The following is an 11,984-nucleotide window of genomic DNA, read 5'->3' on the forward strand; positions in this document are numbered from 1 at the left end:
TTGTTGGATGTAGTGCAGTGTGTATGTTTGTGTGTTTATGTGTGTGAGTGTGTTTATGTGTGTGAGGAACAGAGAGAGAGAGAGAGAGAGAGAGAGAGAGAGAGAGAGAGAGAGATTTTCTTCTTTTGTTTTTGTCTGGTGTGAAATTATTCATGACATGTGTCTCTTGGGTTTAGTTACCCTCCTTGTGTTGGGGTATTTTTTTTTGTCTAGTATCCTCTGTAAGGCTGGATTAGTGGAAAGATCATGTTTAAATTTGGTTTTGTCGTGGGATATATTGGTTGTTAGGTATAGTAGTCAGGGCTGACATCTGTGGTCTCTTAGGGTCTGCAAGACATCTTTCCAGGACCCTCAGGCCTTTACTGTCTCTGATGAGAATGCAGGTGTAATTCCGATAAGTCAGGCTTTATATTTTACTTGGCCTTTTTCCCTGTTGTTTTTAATATGCTTTCCTCTGTTCTGTACATTTAGTGTTTTGATTACTATATAGCAAGATTTTCTTTTGTGGCCTATTCTATTTGTTGATCTGTAACCTTCTTGTATGTTTAATACCCATCACTTTCTTTCTGTTAGGGAAATTTTCATCAATGATTTTGTTGAAGTTTTCATAGTATCCCAAACTTCCTGGATATGTTGTTAGAAAGTTTTAGATCTGGCATTTTCTTTGAGAGATTTATTGATTTGCAACTGAAATTCTTTCTTTCATCTGTTGTATTCTGTTGGTGATGCTTTTAACTATATCTCCTGTCCTCTTTCCCAGGCTTTTCATCTCCAGGATTCCCTCAGTTTTTTGTTTTCTTTATTGTTTCTATTTCTATTTTCAAGTCTTGAACAGTTTTTGTCATTTCCTTCACCAATTTGCTTATTTTTTTCTAATTTTATTTGTATTTACTCATTTTCTCTTTAAGGGCCTCTATCTATTTGATAGTATTTGCCTATGTTTCTTTATAGGCTTTCTTTGTTTCCTCTTTAAAGGCCACTATGATCTTCATAAGATTAGACTTAAAGTCATTATTTATGCTTCATGTGTGTTAGGACATCCATGGCTTGCTGTACTAGGGTATCTGTGTTATGGTTGGGCTGCATTGCCCTGGCTTTTGTTGACTATGTTCTTAGATTGGCCTTTAGCCATCTGATTCCCCCTCATCTGGTGTTGGCAGGCCTGTTAGACCCTGTTGGCAGCAGGCCTCTGGGACTGCAGATGGAGCTAGTGCAGCTGCTGCAGAGGTAGCAGCAGGCTTCCAGATATGTAGGCAGGGCTGGTGGTCCCTGATGGCTGCAGGCCTCTGCAATTGCAGGCAGAGGTGTGAAACAGAAGTTGGATTGTAGAGAGCCCAGGGAAGTCCACAAGACTTCTAGGATTGCTGGGTACACAATAAACAAGGTATTGTGGTGTGGGGATCTCACATTGTTGTACTGAATAGCAGTAGATCTCCTGGAATGCAGACAGAGCTGTGGCAAAGGGAACAGAGGGCAGATCTGGGATTACAGGTATGGGCAGGAAAATAAAGAAGAGAGGGGATAGGGCAATCCTTGATGCATTGGAGATATTAATTTGACGTTTTCCTGTTTTGTTTTTTTTTATAGGGAACCATGACTAAGAAATTGCCTTGCATTTAATGAGAGTCTTGACTTTAGGCTTTTCAAAGGATTGGTGACTTTTAAAGACTATGGGGATTTTGATGAGATGGCCTATGAGAATCAGGCGTGGAATATGGAAGTTTGAATAAGAAATGTTCCACCAAAGGCTCACATGATTAAGCACCTAGTCCCCAGATGAAAGTGCTCTTTCAAAAGATTGTGGAATCTTCATGAGAAAGAATCTTCTTGGAACAAATGGGTCACTGGGGATAGTTTCCTTGGAACAAATGGGTTGGGGGATAGTTTCATGCAGTGTGTATTCAGATGCTGATTTATAGACCCAGACATCTGACTGCAGACCAGGAAATAGCTTGCTTAGCCATGACCAGGGTCTATTTTATATAAAATTTGTTTTGACCATCAAAGATCGGTTAATAAAGTTCTGACCAGCAAATTAGCTATGCAAAAGAGAATATGGCAGGACTTCCAAACCCAGGTTGGGTGGTATCAGGGACAGAGGCAGACTAGAAAAGGATCAGGAGGAGAAGAGGTGTGGAGAGAACAAGAGGATTTGCCATGAGGTAATGATGAGAGAGCAACCATAAGGACACATGTGGACCAGAGGGAGTCAGGGCACAACCAAATGCAGGTAAATGACCCTTGTCTGGGTATTAGCAGCCTAGTCAGGTTAAAATAGCTAAGGCTTGCAGCTCTTTTTTAAAAATATAAGGATCTATAACTGGCTGGAACAGAACATAGAAATACCAATGATACTTGGGAGCAAAGATAGTGTAGAAAGCCCCAAAGAATTATTACCACAGAAATGAGTTTTGGCGTTGTACAACTTGGCCAGTATTCTTCAGTAGATTTTTGCTGATCACTCATGTATACCATCATAGCATCTATAAGTAGTGATACCTAGACTACTTCTTCCTTTCCAATTTGTATCCCCTTGATATCTTTTTGTGGTCTTCTTGCTCTAGCTAGAACTTCAAGGAATATCTAGAATACAGAGAGAATAGGTATGTCCTCCTTTGGGTAGAGAGTCTCCCTGAACCTGGGCATGTTTTCTCAAGTACACAGTACCCTTGCAAGCATGAGTCATCCTCCTGTCTCTCAAAGGTAGGAGACAGGGTAGAAGTACGATCAGGACACCAGACTTGGTACATGGGTGCTAAGACACCAGTGTTGGTCCTCATGATTGCCCTCACTCTGCTGAGCTACTTCACCAGTCCATGGTTTTGTTACTGAATATTGTTCTCTGTAGCATTACCAGCCCCTTTTGCCATCCCTAGGGCTTCTCACATGGTGGCTTGAGGGACTCTTCAGACTGTTCTTGATTGTGCTTTTGGCTTTTTGTTGGGGGGGGGTGTTCTATGACTTTTATTTTTGCATGTAAACTACTGGGGGAGTCTTGATGGTGGGCAAACTAGAGATTACATTGGAGTTCTGAGTACTCCAGACACTAGCTGGGGAGTCAGTTGACAGAAACAATGATTCAGGCTAATCACATGATTGAAAGCTGGGGTCTCCAGTAGGACTCCAGGTGGTCAGTGGTAGGCATTTAAGGAGGCAGCAACATGGGAGGGGCAAACACTGGGCCAGCCTTAAGCCACCTGGATGACATCAGGGACAAACGATCTGGTAGCTCCAGGGATCTCCAGTCCATGCCTTACTTGGCCAGCGGGCTCCTGAAGGACCTGCTAGCAAACCTGGCTTTGCTGCCCAGCTCTTCCTTGACTCTAAGGATCTGATTGTACTTGTCCAGGCATTCAGATGTGCAGGGGGCACCAGTCTTGATCTGCCCGGTGCAGAGCCCCACCACCAGGTTGGCAATGAAAGTATCCTCAGTCTCCCCAGATCGATGGGACACCATGACACCCCAGCCATTAGACTGGGCCAGCTTACACACCTGCAGAGACTGGGTCACAGAACCAATCTGCTTCACTTTGAGCAGGAGGAATTTGTAGGATTTCTCACTTGCAGCCTTGGCAATCCACTTAGGTTTGGTCACTGTGAGGTCATCTACCACCTGGATACCTGTACTAGCTGTGAACTTCTGCCAATATTCCCAGTTGTCCTGGTCAAAGGGGTCTTCAATGGACACCACTGGGTAGTCCTTGATGAAGGATTTGTACAGGTCATGTGTGATGTACTGGCTGGAGTCATATGGGGACTTGTAGTCAAGGCCATACTTACGAGCCCTATAGAATTCAGAGGCAGCCACATCCATGCCCACGACAACCTGGTCAGTGTAGCCGGCCTTTGCAATTGCAGTTCTGAGCAGCCCCAGTGCTTCTTTGTTCTCCAGGATGTTAGATGTGAATCTACCCTCATCACCCACATTGGTGGCATCTTTTCTATACTTCTCCTTGATGACGTTCTGCATGTTGTAAACCTCTTCTCCAATGTGCATGGCTTCCCTGAAACAGGATGTTCCCACAGGCAAGATCATAAACTCTTGCATGGCCAGCTTGTTGACATCATGAGAACCGCCATTGATCACACTGAAACCTGGGAACAGCAGGATGACTTCAGAGTTGCCAGCCAAGTCAGCAGTGTGATGGTAAAGGGGCACCCCCTTTTCCATAGCATTGGTTTTGCAGACAGCTAGGGACACTCCCAGGAAGGCATTTGCACCAAATTTAGATTTATTCTCAGTGCCATCCATCTTGATCATCAGCTGGTCAACCTTCTCTTGCTCCACATCATTCAGTTTCTTGCTAACTAGAGCAGGTGTGATAGTGTTATTGATGAGCCAACTAGCCTTTGAGACCCCTTCCCCATTTAGAGCAGGTGTGATAGTGTTATTGATGAGCCTACTAGCCTTTGAGACCCCTTCCTCATGAAGTGGGTCTTATCACTGTCTCAGAGTTATAGGGCCTCATAGATGCCAGTAGATGCACAGCTAGGCACCCCAGTTCAGAAGAGACCTTTTGCAGTGCCGAGATCCACTTCAACAGTGGGATTCCCATGGGAGCCAAAGATCTGGCATAGATCCTGAGAATAGACGTGGTGAACTTCTGACAGTCAGATCACTGCAAAGGAAAGAAAGATGGTTCTGTAGACACTGAAGAAAGCATTAAGGACAGGCATGAGTGTAACTCTGTACCCGAGCAGCACTAGTGCTTTCTTCTTTTTAAGATAAGATCCAAAACTATCTATTTGCCTTTTTACAACCTAAATGTATCTTCAGGATAGATTTCCTACCCAAACCCTTGGTTAGCATTCACTAAAAATGAATTCCTGCCATGAGCTCTGTTGTAAAGTACTGTGTAAAGTACAGCAAATGTAAAGCATTTGCTGGGAACCTAGGAGTCAGCTTCCTGTGAGGCAGGCTGAACCCACATAGGCTTCCTCTGGATCCCAGCTCCAGTTGTCACTCAGCCCAGGCCCTGCTTCTTTCTCATTTTCTGCCTGAACAAGAGTCGTTAATGTCACCTCAGTTCAAGGATATTCATTCCATCCCATCTTACACAACGTCCTTCAATCCCTCAAATCCCTTCAATTAGATAACTGTTGCAGTGGGGAGAGATTAAGTGAACATTTAAAGACAATCTAATTCACTCTTCACGGGAAAGAATAAAAAGTTACCACATTAGAGAGTACCTGAGACTTTGGGAAGTTTGAGTTTACTTCAGTTATCAAGATGGTTTTCAATCTGCACCCCAGAACTGACCCTATGCCACAGCTCTCAGTATGCAAATCCTGAAAGAAAAGAGCTGTTCTCCCAGGAGTGCTGACGCACCTGAGAGCACAGGTAAGCCCACCATTTCTGCTCCAAGGGACCCACCTGGAGCCCTCAGGACACAGGAACCAAGAAGCAGCCTGGAATAGAACCCTTCCAGTTTCCATCTGTGCCTGGAACTGATCTTGTGCCACAGATCTCTGCACTAATCCCACAGGAGAAAGCTGTGATCCCAGGAGTGCAGACACACCTGAGAGCACAGGAAGACCACAGCTTCTCCTCAAATACATGGCCCAAGATGGAGACACCAGGAGCCCTCAGGACACCAAAGACAGCCTGGGACAGGATACTTCCAGCTTCCCTCTGCAACCTGGAGCAGACACTGTACCACAGAAATTCTGCCTTGAGAGAGCTGGATTCATAGGAGTGCTGGCACACAGATGTACAAAAGAGACAAGCCATAGTCAGAGACAGCAAGACCAGCTAGCTCCAGAAATAACCAAATGGCTAGAGGTAAATGCCAGAACCCACACAACAGAAACAAAAGTCACTTGGCATCATGAGAACCAAGTTCTCCCACCAGAGCAAGCCCTGGATACCCAAACAAAATTCAAAACAAGATTCTGATTTATAATCACATCTCATGATGGTGATAGAGGACTTTAAGAGGGACATAAATAACTCCCTTAAAGAAAGACAGGACAACACAGGTAACCAAGTAGAAACCCTTAAAGAGGAAACAAAAAATCCCTTAAAAAGGAAACAAACAAAAAAAACTTAAATAATTACAGGAAAACACAACCAAACAGGTGAAGGAATTGAACAAAACCATCTAGGATCTAAAAATGGAAATAGGAACAATAAAGAAATCACAAAGAGAGACAACCCTGGAGATATAAACTCTAGGAAAGAGATCAGAAGTCATAGAGACAAGCATCACAAACAGAACGAAGGAATGAATAGAGAATCTCAGGTGCAAAAAATACCATAGACAACATTGAAACAACAGTCAAAGAAAATGCAAATTACAAAAAGTTCCTAACCCAAAAGACCCAGGAAATCTGGGACACAATGAGAAGATAAAAACCTAAGGATAATGGATATGGAAAACAGCAAAGATTCACAACTTAAAAGGCCAGTAAATATCTTCAACAAAATAATAGAAGAAAACTTCCCTAACCTAAAGAAACAGATACCCATAAAAGAAGCCTACTGAACTCCAAATATACTGGGCCAGAAAGGAAATTCCTCCTGTCACATAATAATCAAAACACCAAATGCACAAAACAAAGGACAAATATTAAAAGCCGTAAGGGCAGTATAAAATTAACTCAAATAAATCAGTAGCCTTCCTCTACAAAAAAGAGAAACAAGCTGAGAAAAAAAAATTAGGGAACCGACACCCTTCATAATAATCCCAAATAATATAAAATATCTTGGTGTGACTTTAACCAAGCAAGTAAAAGATCTGTACAATAAGAACTTCAAGACTCTGAAGAAAGAAATGGAAGAAGACCTCAGAAGATGGAAAGATCTCCCATGCTCATGGATTGGCAGGATTAATATAGTAAAAATGGCCATTTTACCAAAAGCGATCTACAGATTCAATGCAATCCCCATCAAAATAACAATCCAATTCTTCAAAGAGTTAGACAGAACAATTTGCAAATTCATCTGGAATAACAAAAAACCCAGGAAAGCTAAAACTATCCTCAACAATAAAGGGACTTCCAGGGGAATCACTATCCCTGAACTCAAGCAGTATTACAGAGCAATAGTGATAAAAACTGCATGGTATTGGTACAGAGACAGACAGATAGACCAGTGGAATAGAATTCAAGACCCAGAAATGAACCCACACACCTATGGTCACTTGATTTTTGACAAAGGAGCCAAAACCATCCAATGGAAAAAAGATAGCATTTTCAGCAAATGGTGCTGGTTCAACTGGAGGGCAACATGTAGAAGAATGCAGATTGATCCATTCTTATCACCCTGTACAAAGCTTAAGTCCAAGTGGATCAAGGAACTCCACATCAAATGGAAGAAAAAGTGCGGAAGAATCTTGAACTCAAGCAGTATTACAGAGCAATAGTGATAAAAACTGCATGGTATTGGTACAGAGACAGACAGATAGACCAATGGAATAGAATTGAAGACCCAGAAATGAACCCACACACCTATGGTCACTTGATTTTTGACAAAGGAGCCAAAACCATCCAATGGAAAAAAGATAGCATTTTCAGCAAATGGTGCTGGTTCAACTGGAGGGCAACATGTAGAAGAATGCAGATCGATCCATCCTTATCACCCTGTACAAAGCTTAAGTCCAAGTGGATCAAGGACCTCCACATCAAACCAGACACACTCAAACTAATAGAAGAAAAACTAGGGAAGCATCTGGAACACATGGGCACTGGAGAAAATTTCCTGAACAAAACACCAATGGCTTATGCTTTAAGATCAAGAATGGACAAATGGGATCTCATAAAACTACAAAGCTTCTGTAAGGCAAAGGACACTGAGGTTAGGATAAAACGGCAACCACCAGATTGGGAAAAGATCTTTACCAATCCTACAACAGATAGAGGCCTTATATCCAAAATATACAAAGAACTCAAGAAGTTACACCGCAGGAAGACAAATAACCCTATTAAAAAATGGGGTTCAGAGCTAAACAAAGAATTCACAGCTGACGAATGCCAAATGGCTGAGAAACACCTAAAGAAATATTCAACATCTTTAGTCATAAGGGAAATGCAAGTCAAAACAACCCTGAGATTTCACCTCACACCAGTGAGAATGGCTAAGATCAAAAACTCAGGTGACAGCACATGCTGACGAAGATTCAGAGAAAGAGGAACACTCCTCCATTGTTGGTAGGATTGCAGACTGGTACAACCATTCTGGAAATCAGTCTGGAGGTTCCTCAGAAAATTGGACATCAAACTACCTGAGGACCCAGCTATACCTCTCTTGGGCATATACCCAAAAGATGCCCCAACATAGAACAGAGACACATGCTCCACTATGTTCATAGCAGCCTTATTTTTAAAGCCAGAAGCTGGAAAGAACCCAGATGCCCTTCAACATAGGAATGGATACAGAAAATGTGGTACATCTACACAATGGAATATTACTCAACTATCAAAAACAATGACTTTATGAAATTCATAGGCAAATGGTTGGAACTGGAAAATATCATCCTGAGGGAGGTAACCCAATCACAGAAAAACACACACGGTATGCACTCATTGATAAGTGGGTATTAGACCAAATGCTTGAATTACCCTAGATGCACAGAACACATAAAACTCAAGACAGATGATCAAAATGTGAATGCTTCACTCCTTCTTTAAAAGGGGAACAAGAATACCCTTGGCAGGGAAGAGAGAGGCAAAATTTAAAACAGAGGCAGAAGGAACACCCATTCAGAGCCTGCCCCACATGTGGCCCATACATATACAGCCACCCAATTAGACAAGATGGACGAAGCAAGGAAGTGCAGACCGACAGGAACCGGATGTAGATCTCTCCTGAGAGACACAGCCAGAATACAGCAAATACATAGGCGAATGCCAGCAGCAAACCACTGAACTGAGAACGGACCCCCATTGAAGGAATCAGAGAAAGGACTGGAAAAGCTTGAAGGGGCTCGAGACCCCATATGAACAACAATGCCAAGCAACCAGAGCTTCCAGGGACTAAACCACTACCCAAAGATTATACATGGACTGACCCTGGACTCCAACCTCATAGGTAGCAATGAATATCCTAGTAAGAGCACCAGTGGAAGGGGAAGCCCTTGGTCCTGCTAAGACTGAACCCCCAGTGAATGTGATTGTTGGGGGGAGGGTGATAATGGGGGGAGGATGGGGAGGGAACACCCATATAGAAGGGGAGGGGCAGGGGTTAGGGGGATGTTGGCCAGGAAACCGGGAAAGGGAATAACAATCAAAATGTAAATAAGAAATACTCAAGTTAAAAAAGAAAAAAAAGAAACTTTACTGAAAGAAAACATCATAGAGCCAACACAGAGCTTCAGCTGTAATAGCCCCATTTGACCATTTAAGAAACCAAAAAAAAAGAAAGAAAGAAAAGAAAGAAAGAAAGAAAGAAAGAAAGGAAGGAAGGAAGGAAGGAAGAAAGAAAGCAGAAGCAGAAAAGCAGAAGCAGGAGAGCAGAAGCAGAACAACAGAAGCAGAAAAGCAGAAGCAGAAAAGAAGAAGCAAAAAAGCAGAAGCAGAAAAGCAGAAGCAGGAGAGAAGAAGCAGAACAACAGAAGCAGAATCAAAAAGAAGAAGCAGAAAAGAAGAAGTAGAACAGCAGAAGCAGGAAAGAAGAAGCAGAAAAACAGAAGCAGAAAAGCAGAAGCAGAAAAGGAGAAGCAGAAAGCAGAAGCAGAAAAGAAGTAGAGGCAGCAGAAAAGAAGAAGTAGAAAAGCAGAAGCAGAAAAGCAGAAGCAGAAGCAGAAAAGAAGCAGAAGCAGAAAATCAGAAACAGAAAAGCAGAAGCAGAAAAGCAGTAGCAGAAGAAGAAGCAGAAGCACAAGAAGCAGAAGAAGTAGAATCAGAAGCAGAAGCTGAAAAGCAGAAACAGAAAAGCAGAAGCAGAAAAGAAGAAGCAAAAAAACAGAAACAGAAAAGCAGAAGCAGAAAAGCAGAAGCAGAAAGAAGCAAAAAACAGAAACAGAAAAGCAGAAGCAGAAAAGCAGAAGCAGAAGAGCAGAAGCAGAAAAGAAGAAGCAGAAAAGCAGAAACAGAGGCAGAAGAAGAAGCACAAGAAACAGAAGCAGAAAAGCAGAAGAAGAGAAGAAAAGCAGAAGCAGAAGCAGAAAAGCAGAAGCCCAAAAGCAGAAGCAGAAAATAAGCAGAACAGCAGAAGCAGAAAAGGTGAAGCAGAAAATAAGCAGAACAGCAGAAGCAGAAAAAGTGAAGCAAGAAAACAGAAGCAGAAAAGCAGGAGAAAAGCAGAAGAAGAAGCAGAAAAGCAGAATCAGAAAAGGAGAAGCAGAAAAGCAGAATCAGAAAAGGAGAAGCAGAAAAGCAGAAACAGAAGCAGAAAAGAAGCAGAGGCAGAAAAACAGAAGCAGAAAAGCAGAAGCAGAACAGAAGCGGAAGAGGAAGAGGAAGCAGAAACAGAAGCAGAAGAAGCAGAAGCAGAAGAAGCAGAAGCAGAAGAAGAGGAGGAAGAGGAAGAAGAAGGGAGGAGGAGGAGAAGGAGGAGGAAAAGAAGGAGGAGGAGAAGGGAGGAGGAGAAGAAGGAGGAGGAGGGAGAGGTGTAAGAAGAAGAGGAGGAAAAGGAGGAGGAAGAGAGGAGGAGGAGGAAGAGGAGAAAAGACGAAGCAGAAAAACAGAAGCAGAAATGCAGAAGCAGAAAAACAGAATCAGAAGCAGATGCAGAAGCAGAAGCAGAAAAGCAGAAGCTGAAAAGCAGTAGCAGAAAAGCAGAAGCAAAAAGGCAGAAACAGAAAAAAAGAAAAAGAAACAGAAAAGCAGAAGTAGAAGTAGAAGTAGAAGCAGAAGCAGAGGCAGAAGTAGAAGCCAAAGCCGAAGCTGAAGCAGAAGCAGAAGCAGAAACAGAAACAGAAACAGAAACAGAAACAGAGGCAGAGGCAGAAGCAGAAGCAGAAGCCGAAAAGCAGAAGCAGAAAAGCAGAAGCAGAAAAGCAGAAGAAGAAAAGCAGAAGAAGAAAAGCAGAAGCAAAAAAGCAGAAGCAGAAAAGCAGAAGCAGAAAAGGAGAAGCAGAAAGCAGAAGCAGAAAAGCAGAAGCAGAACAGAAGCAGAAGCAGAAAAGAAGTAGAGGCAGAAAAGCAGAAGCAGAAAAGGAGAAGCAGAAAGCAGAAGCAGAAAAGCAGAAGCAGAACAGAAGCAGAAGCAGAAAAGAAGTAGAGGCAGCAGAAAAGAAGAAGCAGAAAAGCAGAAGCAGAAAAGCAGAAGCAGAAGCAGAAAAGAAGCAGAAGCAGAAAATCAGAAACAGAAAAGCAGAAGCAGAAAAGCAGTAGCAGAAGAAGAAAATCAGAAGCACAAGAAGCAGAAGAAGCAGAAACAGAAAAGCAGAAGCAGAAAAGAAGAAGCAAAAAAACAGAAACAGAAAAGCAGAAGCAGAAAAACAGAAGCAGAAAAGCAGAAACAGAGAAGCAGGAGCAGAAAAGCAGTAACAGAAGAAGAAGCAGTAGCAGAAGAAGAAGAAGTAGAAGCAGAAGCAGGAGCAGGAGCAGAAGCAGAAGCAGAAGCAGAAAAGAAGAAGTAGAAAAACAGAAGCAAAAAAGGAGAAGCACAAAAGCAGAAGAAAAGCAGAAGCAGAAGCAGGGGCAGGGGCAGAAAAGCAGAAGCAGAAAAGGAGAAGCAGAAAAGCAGAAGAAAAGCAGAAGCAGAAGCAAGGGCAGAGGCAGAAGCAGAAGCAGAAGCAGAAGCAGGAGCAGGGAAGCAGGAGCAGAAAACAGAAACAGAATAGCAGAAGCAGAAAAGCAGAAGCAGAAAAGCAGAAGCAGAAAAGCAGAAGAAGAAAAGCAGAAGCACAAGCAGGGGCAAGGGCAGGGGCAGGGGCAGAGGCAGAAGCAGAAGCAGAAGCAGAAAGGAGAAGAAAATAAGAAGGAGGAGGAGAAGAAGGAAAGAAAGAAGGAGGAGGAAGGAAGAGGAGGAAAGAGGAGAGGGAGGAAGGAGGCGGAGGAGAAAGAGGAGGAGAAGGAAGAGGAGGAGGAAGAGGAGGAAG

At 42.9% G+C, this 11,984-nt stretch overlaps 1 pseudogene; it reads right to left on the minus strand.

The window, feature by feature from the left end:
• Positions 1-3,253: 3,253 nt before the first annotated feature.
• On the minus strand, positions 3,254-4,276 carry Eno1l3 (enolase 1 like 3; annotated as a pseudogene).
• Between the last annotated feature and the right edge of the window lie 7,708 nt (positions 4,277-11,984).

Source organism: Rattus norvegicus, chromosome 10 (genome assembly GCF_021556685.1).
Source record: "Rattus norvegicus strain SHRSP/BbbUtx chromosome 10, alternate assembly SHRSP_T2T, whole genome shotgun sequence".
In the NCBI taxonomy this organism is placed as follows: Eukaryota; Metazoa; Chordata; class Mammalia; order Rodentia; family Muridae; genus Rattus; species Rattus norvegicus.